The following is a 13756-nucleotide window of genomic DNA, read 5'->3' on the forward strand; positions in this document are numbered from 1 at the left end:
AAAAAATGGTAAAATAGACAGAGAAGTATAGCCAGTTGCCATGGTGACAGCAAGATATGAAAGCAAGAACTGGAACCTTTACAGTTATTTAAATGCTTATTATAACATTATGCAAACCGTCTGAGCAAAGAAAGCAGAGAGGTTAACATACTTATAAGAAAAACAGTCATTGCAGGATGAGCAAGGTAACAATTTATAAGTCAGAAATAAGGCCTTGTTTAAATTGAGCTATTTGAAATAATGATATAATTATGCCCTCTTAAATTAACGAGCGAAATTCGTTTTGAAGAACAGAAAAGGAGTGAACTCTTTGGGCCACAGTAATGGGTGCAAAATCCTTTCTCACTGAGAGTTGCCCAAGTCCTCCTCCAGCATCACATCTTCATACCCCTCAGTCCCAGCCGTGAAGCTCCAGGGAAACGGCTCAGGGCTGAGACCTGGGCCATACCATAGTCTCACCACGGTCCTTTGGCTTTACAGCATCTCCATATTTGAATTCCCTCCTTTTCCTTCCAGCAGGTGCTCTGCTTCAAGCAGGGGGATGACATCAGATGGCCATGGTCATACATAAAGATGAAACACAGATTTGGAGCCACAACTTCCTCTGAAACTCAGGTTTGGTGCAGAAAAAAGGTATTATTACCCATAAAAGTTCAGCATCTGCCAAGACCTATTGCGTCCCACCATCCCCTGCACAAACTCTCTGGTGCTCTGTCCCCACTTTCTCATGTGGCCAGAAGAATTCATTATCTTTCTCCCTGAGAAAAAAAAAAAAAGTAAAAATAAAAAAGAGAGACTTACCTCTTCTTGCCCTGTAATTCACCCTGAGCCCAGAGCAGTGCTGCCTGATGTGAGCTTTTCTCCGGAGAGGCTGACGGGAGCTGAGCGGAGTAAATCCCATTACAGTCACGCTCAGGCCTTTGGGCTCAGCTCCTTCCTACAGTCATTTGTCAAGTGCTTTTCATCTGAAACATGATTCTGGGATTCAATTACTTTATAAAGTCAATATTTTAGGTCACAGCTTGTGCATCAACAAAGACATCTCCAGGGATTAGAGTTTAGCGTGGTGGAGCTTTAAGTAATGTTCACTGTACTGCTCCAACAAAAAAAAGTCAATAAGGTAGGCTTGTTTCCCCCCACATTTCACTCTCTGAGGCTGGAAAATCATTGTTCACTTTTGTAAATTTAAACTATCAAGAAGAAGCAAATTTTCATGGCTTCTTTATTTCCATAGAGACAAGACAAGATCGTTCCTCCACCTCCTCCCCACATCCTTGGCAATCCTTCCCTCCTGCCAAGCTAACACACAGGAATGGGTCAAGCAATTCACCTGGGATGGGTTTTACCCATGCAAAGGGCCAGCATGAGGTCTGAAGCATCACTTAACCACCAGAAATCTGCCTCTGCACAGGGTATTTGAGATGGATTTTCAGTACTGGAGATTCTACCAGTCTTCCACCAATCTTCTAAATCTCCCAACAAGGTGGTGCTTAAACTGTGTTCCTGCTATGGGCAGCATATTTCTAAATCCAGTCAGAATGAGTCCTAAGCCCAGCATCTAAACCCTCTGCAGTAGGGTGCACGTGCACCTGAGAAAACAGAAGGCACTGCACTTTGGAATAGGTTCTGCAGTTAGCTGAGGTCTCCCAGGTAACTACTAGAGGGACTAAAGATAGCCCAAGATCAGAGAAATGTTTGGGCACAGTGAGGTGAAAGGAATTGTGCTGAAGACCATCTTACACAAGAAGCCGGAACATGGGTGTAAGGCAGCCCAGCTGAAAAGTAAATAAACTGCTTTCATGAACTGGACCTAGAGAAAGACTTCCAACAGTGATGGTAAAAGCTGACCTGGGATGCTGTGCAATCCAGACCACGCAGCAAAATGAGATGCACTGGACCTGGAGCACAAAGGAGGGTTAGGAGAAAGGCTGAGACCCAAAGAAGAGCCTCAGAGCAACCTCTACTCCTGTTCCTCTACTCCTGCAAAGGGCAGCTAGCAAAGGAAGAGAGAGTGGAAAAAAATATCTGTTTAGACTAAAAGACAACGTTGGTAAGGCAAAATACCAGGATAAGCTGATCACAGACACATTCAGGCTGGAAACTGAGAGTTAGTAATTATCAAAACAAGAGAGGAGCTTTATAGAGAGGAGTAGGAAACAGGAAAAGAGGACTACTTGGGGTTTGGGTGGCTCTCAGTGGGTTAAGGAAAGACAGTGGATGCTGCTGAGCAGCAATAACAGAAAACAAACTGGAGCCTCCCACCCTTAGCTCCAATATTTGAGGCTTTTTTACTAAGCAGTACAAATGTAATTCTACAGGGTTTTAATTAAAGGCTTAAGGCAATCTAAAAAACATAAATCACATTTCATTTGAGATGGGGGCTTTCTCCCTCCTTATTATGAAACTTAGCTCAATACTAAAATATTTCAAATTCTTTTTTTCCTCTGAAATCAACCAAACAGTAAGTTTTGAGTGTTTGTTTAACAGGCTATCTATTGATCTTTGCCAAGGCCACAGCACTTCATAAATCTCCACTGAACCCAAAAAATCATCCAAAAAAAAAACCCCAAAACAGGAATAAAGTTAATACAAGTCAGATCACATGCCAAGAAAAACTTCTAAGTCCAGAAGTGTGTTTTCAGCACAGACCCTGCAGAAGCCAGCCCTCTCAGTGCTCACCAAGGCATATCAGGGCCACAGTGCACAAGATGGTGCAGAAGCATGAATGCATCCATTGCAATCCCAGTTGCAGTGCTGGGACTCTCCCGTGACATTATCAGGGCATTGCAAGTGCTGCAATACCTTTCACAGCAAAAGCAGAACCTCAAACCTCTGCAACATCCTCCATGAAAGAACTCTACAAGCAAGAAGAGACTCAGGACGTTTTTCTGCTCCATCAGAACATGTGCAAGGCTTGATCCCAGGGTGCTGAGCCACAACTTGCCCCACGCTGCAAGGAGATATTTTCATCCCATGTCTATTGGGCTAGCATTGTTGGATTCTGACTAACATCAACAGCCCCTCCTCTCCTGCCTTGCATCTCAGTGAGGAGGAAGAAGAGGGATGAAATTGCCTTTATCTCTTCAGCAAAAGGAAAACCACAGTAAGAGAACCGATCAGCGTATTTAATTTAGGCTCATTAGAAAGGGAAAACAAGTTTGGCCAGCAGCTAATCAGAACTTGCTGTGGGCATCTTAATGTGATTGCATCAGCTGTTGTTAGGGCTTAAATCACCTCCTGGACCTGGGCATTGCAGGTAGGACTGAGGGCAGGCAGTTAACTATCCAGAATGTCCACCCAGAATTACTCCTGCCTAAAACCAGCCCCCACATGAAGGGATGGAAATCTTCAGCCCCTGCAGTGGATCTTTGTGTCAGCTTTCAGGAGTGCTTTAGCAGCTTGTTATCACCAAGACTGTTCAATTAATAGAAGTTAGTAAAATTAGAAGTTTTAATAGCAGCAGCAACGTTTAACACCAGATAGCAGAAACACTCTCCTTTGACACTCTTTACCCATTGATAAGGTTTGATAAAGCTCTAAGCTTCACAGGCATTTTCTGGCAAATGAGCCATAAAATAGGATAGTTTAAGTATTATCCCTAAATGGTAAACCTTCCAATTATGCTTGAAGAAAAATTACTATATCCTGCTAATTATAGCATCCATGTCTTGGATTTGTTTGAAGAGAGGCTCACTTCATTTAAAATAAATACCAACTTCGAAGGCAAGATGGGGGTGAAAAAAGAAGGAAAATGAGAAGTGAAAGACCTGGAGCATACAGAGCAACTGAGCTCCTGTGGGTGATGAGCACACGCTGCAGCAAGTGCACCCCACTGCATCCATCAGCCGTGGCAGACCCCATCTCCAGCAGCATTCTCCAAACAGGACCAGCCTGTTCCAAATCCAGCACTGTGGGCCTGCCTCCCTCTCAAATTGCTTCTGTCGTGCACCCATGCACCCTAGCTCCATCTGTATCCCAAAACAGGAGCCCTTCCCCAGGATCTCTGACTGTTGCATATCCAAGCTGGGACCTGCAGCCACCACAGAGGCAGCTGCAGCAGCAAGATGTCCTGCACGTGTCAGGATCTGCCCCAGTTTAGTGACTTTTCTGCTGCTGCACTGTGACTCCTGTCATCATAAGAATGGTGAGAAGCTCAAGTGGAAAGCAGAAGGAGAAAGTGTGAGTCTACAGACACCAAATGGCTCTTAGCACAGCAAAAGATTCTCCAGGACAAGCATGGATGCCCTCCTGCATGAGATAATAAAAGCAACAGGAGTCAATAATGAGGTTAATTTTCATTAAAAGAATAAATGGTTTAACAATAAAACTTTTTTCTTTATAAAATACCCAAGTCTGGCTTCAGTAGCTGCTCAGGAGGGAGATCCCATCAGCACACCTGGTGCATTAAGGGTGGACAGGACCCAAAGCAGAGCCAGGTTCAAAATAGCTGCATAAACACTGTTTGTTCATCACAGACTCTATTTTTAAGGCCATTTCCTCCCAGACAGATCAGGGGAAGGTTTGGGAGCTGCTATCGACTCTATTTACAGCAAGCTGGAATTAACCTCAGGACCTTCTCTACTCTCCAGAAGGCATCACAGTGTCAAGCCAATGGATCAAAATAAGCCCAGCACTGAAAGGCTGTCTGCAGCAGCTGAATTACAGGGAGAGCCAGGGCCACCGACAGCCACCCAGGCACAAGCACACACAGATCAAAACCAAAAATGCTATTGCCTTCAGTCATTAAATCTGCAGCACTAGCCTGGGCACAAAGGGATTTTTTGGGCACTTCGAGATGTTGCCCTGGGGTTTGCTGGTTGTCACCTGCTAAATTTGTTGGACTGTGTCACGCTTCATTTTCCAGCAGGATTTAGTGTCCCTGAGTGAAAGCAGACAGAGGGGTAAAGAGCAGTAGGCATAGGCAAGAGACCCATCACTGCCAATGGAAGAATTAAAGCTGTGACCATGCCTGGATAAACTAGGGCAGTGTTTTTTTTATTTCTCTCATTGAAACATCACCTCTGTGGTCCTGCACCCACTTCAGTCAGGGTTGTAGGCAAGAAGAGGTCATTCTTTTGTTTACTGGATGGGCAAATTTAGACTCAGCACTTCCTTCTGCAGAATGAACAACACCAAAGCTGTTGACCTTTTGTTGCTGCTTTTTCACTAGTCTTATGGACCAGATGGTGTCCTTCGTGTCAGGAGCCAGCTGCAGGTTTGACACGGGAAAAGTGAGCAAAATATGATCAAAAAGGCATAGTTTTTATGAAACATATTAAACCATCATTATGGGTTCCACATGCTGATCCTTTTGGGTTGAAAATTGTTACACTTTGTCAGGAAGGTCACAGGAGAAATGTTTCTGAAACATTCTGAAACGCCCTGTGTTTCCTCTTACTGCTTTGTAGGGCACATGCACCAGGCACTCTGGGGAGAGAAAGGAGAACTGATGCAGAAAAAGGCAATAAACTGAGAAAAGCAAAAATAAAACATAAGCAAAATAGAATCATAGAATCATAGACTTTTCCTGCTTTTGGATCATTTCTAAATAAAAACCTTAAAACCAAACTTCTAACCTTCTTCATTGCTCAGCCTCAACCTGAAATGTCACTCCAAAACTGACTCCTCTGCTCATAAACAGTGATACTGCAGTAGTTTTGAAGGAGGGTAAAGTTACTGGACTGGTAGACAGAGCTCACAGGACTGAAGGGGGCAAGGACTCAGTGCTCGTAGACAGAGTCAATGCCTCCCTCCTCCTGCAAGGCCATTTCCATCCATGCACATTTCCAGGAGCACAGATGCCCCACCCACACACTCGTCCCATGCCCATCTCCAGTGGTGCCACTCAGAGCAAATTTCTGGACACTTTTATCTTGGTTGTGAAAACAACAAAAAAATTACTTTCTGCAAGAATTCTCCAAAAGCCTCTGTTTTGACTGACAGTCCTGCCCAGAAACTCAGTTGCCCGAAACCAAAACAAGAGAGGTGTGCAAGTGGAGCCAACGGCAAATTGTTCCAAAATGGAAAGGGAAGAATATTCATGGCAATATTTTAGTTGCATCTAATCTATCTTTATAACAGATACTTCACTCCAGCACAGCAAGACTGGAGCTCTAAACAGCGACGGCAAGAAGGAACATAATTAGCATAAGGGCTAGTAATTATGGATGAAAATACAGTAGCTGCTGCTCAGTATTTCCTCAGGAGGGTGGGAGAGCTCTGGAGCTCCCTGGGGAGTGTGTGACGTGCTCCCCTCACCCGTTAAACACTGCATTGCACAGCCACGTGAACTATATGTACAAATGTAGTGTTTTGCTTTGCTTGCACAGATAGAAACACAGCCCAGCAAACAAAATGTGCCAGGAGGCTTCATCACACAGGGAAGGGGGGAGGCTGAATTTTGCATTCCCAAAGTGAATTGCTATGGTCCAAGAAGTGACAATGATGGCTTCACTGCACCAAGAGCAGCTCAAACGAAGCCCTGCAGTGGTACACAAGACTCCCCCAAGTTCATCTTTCCTGCCGAACCAGATGCCCGATGCAAGCCAAATGCAACGTGCATCCTTGTGGTACCCTAATCCTGACATGGATGCATTTTGCTGGAAGCCAGTTCATGTTGTTAAGTCATCAGGTTACGTGGCATCACACGTTGAAAGTGTCTGAATACTTTCAGTGATGTTCAGAAGTGATTACCAGTGTGTACAAATCCTTTATTTGGATGCTTATTTAACTGATGGGCACATAAATGCCAGTTTTACACTCTTGCATGGAAAGTACAGTGTATAAATGTCGGCTTCAGTGGGGCTGTTAAGGCAGATAGGTTCAGAAAGAGGGCTCGTTATGAGAGGAAAAAAGCCAAGAACAAATGGCATGTGCCCACAGAGACTTTTTAAAACAAAAACACGAAAAACCCAACTCACCCTAAAATTCAAGGTGCCTCAGTACAAGCAGTTCCTGGCAATAGGTTGTTTTTACTGACCCTTGCAGCAAAACAATACAAAGAGTGAAACAGGAGGAAATAATCTATTGCAAAGACTTATTCTATAGTACAGAACAGTAACACCCAGAGACAGCAGAGATCCCCTTCACAGACAGGCTCAAACACTGCCAGTACACTGTTTGGGATCTTCCCAATGGGCAAATTATTGCCTCAACAGGATAGGGAGATAAATTCTGTTAAAAGGTCCTCTAAGCATTGTAATATTCACCCAAACCTCCAAGCCAAGTGACAGCTCTCCCATATAAATGCACTTCCAGCTCCATGAAAGTGCTCATACTTTCTTCTGAAAAAGGGTATTGAGAAACCACGTATGTCACACAAAGACTGGCTATTTTGGAAACACTGAAAGTGCAGACTGTTGATTTTTAATATGCATTGAGTTTTATGGCTCAGCTACCAGGTTAATATGCAGTGTCAAGGATTTCAATGGGTCTATATTAATAAGTGTCATTAATTCACAGGAGTTCGTAATAATCCCATAATATGGAATTAGCAGCATTCAGGTTTATCCAAGCTACTATTAAGATATATATCATGCAGAGAGTAAGGTTATTCCACAAAGCAAAAACACAAAGCAAAACAACTTCAATAGCAAGTTATTATTAGATGCTGAACAGTTAAAGAAGAAGAAAAGCTTACTGAATTGAGGTGCAAGCTGTATTTTATGTGCTTTCCAGTATCACCACTGCTGTACCAGGAGGAATTAAAAAGCAGCTTCTAAAAGCCAAGGACACAGGAGGAACATTGAAACTCTCCAGGGTGCTGAAAAAGAGTCATGGAATCATAGAATCCTTTTGGTTGGAAAAGCCCCTTAAGCTCACGGAGTCCAAGCCCTCCCCTCACATTGTCAAGCCCACCACTAACCCATGGCCCTCAGCACCTCAGCTCCACGGTTGTGCAATAGCTCCAGGGATGGGACTCCCCCAGCTCCCTGGGCAGCCTGGCACAGGGGCTGACAGCCCTCTCAGGGAAAAAGCTCTTCCTCAGCTCCAATCTAAACCTCCCCTGGGGCAACCTGAGGTCATTTCTTCTTGTCCTGTCATTCATTATTTGGGAGAAGAGACTGACCCTCACCTCACTACAACCTCCTGTCAGGTAGTTGTAGAGAGTCTTCCATGAGGATGCTCTGGTGAGCAAGGCACGGCACCTCCAGCCCCTCTACTATCAACCCCAAGCCCAGGCAGCCCACACCCATCCCCACACCGCTCAGCTGCATTCCCAAACAGCACAGATCAAGCAAAAGAAGAGTTCAGCACCTTCCCAAAAAGTTCATTCAACTCTGAAAAATAGGCTCCAGCCCTGCTTGGGATCATATTAGTTATGCAACATTATTCAGCTGGGAGCAAAAAACCCTCCAGTATGCATTATTTCTTAACTGCCATTATGTACTCTGAGAGGGAAGCATTCAGGAGGAATTAGGAAAAAAGTAGATAAATGAGCAGGGAATTTAGGATCAGGCTCCTGGGACTGGAAGGGAAAAAACCCTGCAGCATTCACGATAAAACCTGTCTCTCAGGCTAAAGATGACAGCAGTCAGCTTTGCTTTTCCAGCTTTAGGAAAGGGATTTCTTTGCACTGTTTCACAGTTGTTAAGTTTGGGGAAAGCTGAAGAAAAGTCGTCCAGCACAGATTCAGTTCCTACTGATAGAGCTGAGCATCACCAAGCTAGAAAATTCCTGCAAACATCATGTGAACATGTCTGAGCTCCATCTCATCCACATGTCTGAGATCTCCCAAACAGGGTGGCCACAGGAACCATTCTAGTGATGTACCAAAACAGGCACCAGAGTTAAGGCACCCGGGGCTGTTCCCTGGGTCTGCGTAATTTGCTAAATCAGGAATAAGGTCTCAGTGGTGGAGCAAATTTACCTCCAGCTTTGCCACAAATTCACGGCATACAGATCAGAACTGCACTCCTGTCATTCAGCTTTTGGTAAACAGATGGAAAAGCCATTTTCTTTGATGAACATAGGGACTGCTGAGCTCAAGCATGGTTTCTTCAAAGCCCCATGTCACACACTGCTTCCTCTCTCAAGTAATTCACTGCAACATCTCAGGCCATCTCAGGCATCCAGCCTACTCTCCACTCCCAAAAACTTCCTCTCCACCTTGGTTTTTTGGCGTTTGTTTTGCTTTGTTTTGTTTTTTACCACCTAACATGTTGCTACAGCAACCCCAGCATTTTATCAGTGCTCAGGGGAATGTTCAGCTCCCGTTCAGCTGCTCCATGGAAACACGTCTCAGCAGCCCCTCTCTCCATCCCTGCTCTCAGAGAAGAGAAGCTGACCCCACCGCTCCATGGCTGCTGAAGAGTGGGGTCTACACTAGCTGGACAGAGACAGGGGTGTAAAAGGTGCTGTGGAAGGACTCTCTCAGCTTGGAGGAGCACCCAAAGCAGTCATGTAAGTAATTACTTAACATAAAATTACTAAAACAATGTATGCTTCTTCAGACTCTAAAGGCAACTTCATAGCATCACACAAAAGTCTCTCCATGGCAGTGTTTCCCCTCTCTGCTGGTCTCTCTCGACACCAGCAGTCTCAGGGTCATCCTTAGGTTCTGCATTCTCCATGGCTTTTTTTTGTATATCCAAATTCAAAACACCTTTAAGATTTCCTTGGCCAGGGCCAAAGTTCATTCATATTCCAAGCAAAATACTCAAGTGCTTAATAATAAGCAGAAAGGAAGTACAGTGTTGGTCTGCAGACAGTAAAACCATATGTCTCATCATGCCAAAAGCACAAGCAGAGTTCTTCCTCTTGATTTTGATTAATACTTTTTTTTCTTCATATCAGTCCTCTCATAGTTCCCAACATTCTGTTTTGTTCAAAGAATAAATGAATTCCCTCTGTGATACCTCAATGAAGGCAGGAGGACAGGGGTTATACATCCTTCCAGCCCCCTAGAATGAGTTTTCCTCTATTGTTTCCCCAATGCTTTGCTCATATCTCAACATTTTTCTTCTCTATGCTACTCATAAGCAGATTTTCAGCCTGTTGGAGTTTAAGATAAAATTAATATATTGGCAGATATCCACAGCAGCCTCTCAGGTGTTCATATTGAAAATTATTATTTTCAACAGTTCATGGCTCATTTCTTTAAAATTAAAATTAGTGTTGTGGCAGCCGGGGATAATTTCCCAGATGCCTGCCCAGAGGAGAGCACAAACCTGGAGGATGTGAGGGATGAAGCTCTACTGCCATCAGATGTGTCCATGGAATATTCTGTGTCTGTACCACTGAGGATGACCTTGAACATGGAACCCCAACCCAGAGACCAGTTGCAGATGAAGTAGAGGTGGTGATGCCCTTCATGTCTGTGTTCAGCTGTCATCAGTGAGGTGCTGGGTGAGAAGCATGATCTGAACTGGCACCACTGGTTTCATATCTTCATGCTACATCCTTTTCTCTTACCCACTTACATTTCATCATCCCGTGGAACTTTAGGCAAGGATTGGACCCAAAAGCTACACTAGAACACCAGAGAAGTGAGATCTGGTAGAAAATGTAATGAAAGGCAGGACTGAAAATAGTATGTGTGGACCAGCTCCCAGTTTCCCACGCCAGAGAGAGTTTAAGGAAGATATCTGGGTGCACGGGGAAGCACACTTAGGGCAAGTGTTTGGATTTGTTTGGATTTGGGGTGGCACTCTGTTAGGTGACCTGGCAGTAGAGAGGAGGACAGCTTCCATCTCCCCTAGTCCCTAGGGAAAACACAAGACAGAGACAGCATTTTGCTTAATTAACTGATCTTCATCCCATCATGCTGCACAGTCACCACCTCTCGCCACCTCCTGCCACAGCGTGGGGTCCCTTGGTCTTCATCGCGGTGAAGCACTGTGGTCAGGGTGGAGAGTTGGTGCCACAGTTGCCCCCATGGCACATGTCAGGGGCACTCAACATCCCAGGTATTCCCATGGGGAAGGTCCTGCTCCTGGCCACCCTCTCAGCCTCCACAGCAGAATCATCTGCTCTCCTGGGAAGTCAGGCAGGGGGTACAGCCTTTGCCTCATTCTCCCAACAGCCCCGTGCAGCACAGGGACAGACAGCAACCCTTCTCAAAGCCCACAAACACCTGCAGCCTCCACTCAGCAGTAAAGCTCCTTCTGCACTGTAAATCACTGGGAAACATTAATAAACAGCTCCATCTACTGACATCCTCACCTCCAAAATCCAGACCCCCACGGCAGCTGGGACACAGCATTCAGAGGCCAAGTAGGCACCTGCTTTCATCCCAGGTATGAGCCAAAACAGCCCCACCAGTCTCTTGCAGAGGAGCAAATCTCCCAGAGCAGCTCAGTGCCTCCTCCTGACCCAACTCTATTAGAATTCCTTTTGAATTTCAATTAGTTGTCATTAGTTAAATCTATTCTCATCTCATTGAGCGAAATAATATCTCTTTAATATTGTCTTTCAGACAAGATGAATATACATGATTTAAAAAAATCTAACAAGCCAAGTTGAAAAGCAGCATCAGGGAATGAGCAGCCTCATTACACCTGTGTGGACTGGGACATAAAATGCCTCCACCACCCAGAAGCCATCCTTTACTTCAACACAGAGCACTATGGTCCCTACGCAGTGCCCTTGGAGGACCAGAAATGGCACAACAAACCTCCCCATCATGCAGCCCTGCTTTCACAGCTCTGAGAAATTAGGCCAAAATCACAAAACCGCAGCCAGAGACACCCTGAGACATTTCAGCCTCCCTAAAGCTCACTGAGTAACAGCACACAGGCAACTCATAGAATCACAGAATGGTAGGAGTTGGAAGGGACCTTTAGAGATCATCTAGTCCAACCCCTTTGCAGAAACAGGTCCACCTAGATCAGGTTCCAACTCTCCCTCACCTCTGAAGCAACTGGACCTTCACTCTCATTTTTCACCCCTGCCTTTTCTAAAAAAAGGGGAAAAACCCACAAACGAATCAATGCTGACAAGGAGAACAGAGAGATTTGGGTTCAGGTAGTTTGATGGAATTGCAACAGTGCAATCAGACTGGGCATTTATTTTATAGATCACTTATTTTCACATTTGTAACAGGTCCTCACATTACTCTGAAAGCAGCCCTAACCCCAAGCACCTTCCTGGCCCCAGGGAGAAATAAGGAGGCAGGGTATTTGGCTTCCTGCAGCTTTCCCTCTCCTTGAGGTACAAATCCCGCTCTCTGCTCTACTGCCAAGCAGGATTTAGCTGTGTCAGATGCCCTGCAGAATGTGGTGATCAGTTCACAGAGGGATACAGTGACTCCCTGTCCACTTTGCCACCATGTCCATCCTTTATGGCTTTTTATTTTCCATTGATCAATGCCAACTCCATCTCTCAGATCCCACATTTGCATGCAGGCTCAATACAATAAGGAGGCTTTGGTCACTACGTCCCATAGGCAGCATCCTCTCCATTCCCAAAACCCTGGGCACCTCCAGGTTCTCATTGTCCATCAGCCAAAATTATAACTGTAGCTTCTTTCTTCCACATCACCTCTACCAAGCAGCAATTGCAAACCACCTGTGGGAGTGACAAGCTGCTCTCTGTGCTGCTCTGCCAGGGGAAAAGCCTTATTTACAGCTAACAACAGGATTACAGCTTCAAACTGCTTTTAAATTTGGAAGCAGGAGCGAGTGAAGGAGAAAGGAGGGGACTCTGAGCCACTTGGACTGAGCATCAGAGCAGCTGCAGCTGCAGCTTCCCTGGTGCTGACCCAGGGATGGGAAACATAGAGATGGGAAATTAAGATGGAAGAGGAGGGTGTCAATAGGACCACAGGTCACTCACAAAAAAAATAATCTGGAAAAATCTGTCTTTAGGGCAAATAGTAAAGTGTCTGGTATAAAAGTGTCTGAGTGTCTATCCTTCCTCATAGATATTTGAGTAGCAGCAGTCCTGCAGGGACTCACATTGTTTGCTTTCAAAGGGGTGGTTTTAAAAAGCCCAGCCCAATACATAGCTTGGTGCAGTCAGGTGGATCCTTATAGTTAGTCCTGATCTATTTATTAAAGCGTTTGTAACTTTTGCAAGCAGCTCAGGGGGCTAAACTCAATCCTCCGACAGGCAATGGCTGCTATGGAGTGGAAATGGCATCGCTCAGCTGTACTCATTCTTTCCAGAAAGGCTTTTGACCAAAATCTTCAGGCAAACCAAGAAGTGCCTGCAGAGCAGATGGTAAGCACTATCTAGGGAATTTCAAAACTGTCTTTCCTCACCATGCTGAGCAGCATAAGCTCTTCAATAGGTCTGCTGATATCCACCACGTCTCCTGCTTCCTTTAGGAACCGCCTCCCTACACGAATGTGGGATTAAGCCAATTCAAACTCCTTTTAAAAAGGGTTAAAACCCTTAGAAAAGGACCTGACTGTGAGCTGGCATCTGAGGAGGTGCTCATATCTCCCTGGCTGCATGTGGGCACAGTGAGCTCATTGCCCTTGTCACCAACAGCATCCTCAGCAGCTGTGCTGCCAGCCCAAACATGTTTCCCACTTTAGCTATTTGTGGCAGGATAGAGAGAAATGTGTCAGAGTTGTTAAAATCCCAGAAAAAGCATTTTGAGCTAATTATCACCTTATAGTCCCTGCCAAAAGACCTGCAGGGATGGAGTTGTGTTAATATAGGCAAGATATTCTATGATATTAAAAGCCGAAGTAAGCAGCTTGATGTGCGTATCACCCCCCACCCCAGGGAGCCAGGGATTCTCCCTCCTCCTGTCACATAGACAGCTCACCTGTATGCCTCTGCTTCACAGAGCTTCACCAAAATATTT

Source organism: Colius striatus, chromosome 6 (assembly GCF_028858725.1).
Source record: "Colius striatus isolate bColStr4 chromosome 6, bColStr4.1.hap1, whole genome shotgun sequence".
NCBI lineage: Eukaryota > Metazoa > Chordata > Aves > Coliiformes > Coliidae > Colius > Colius striatus.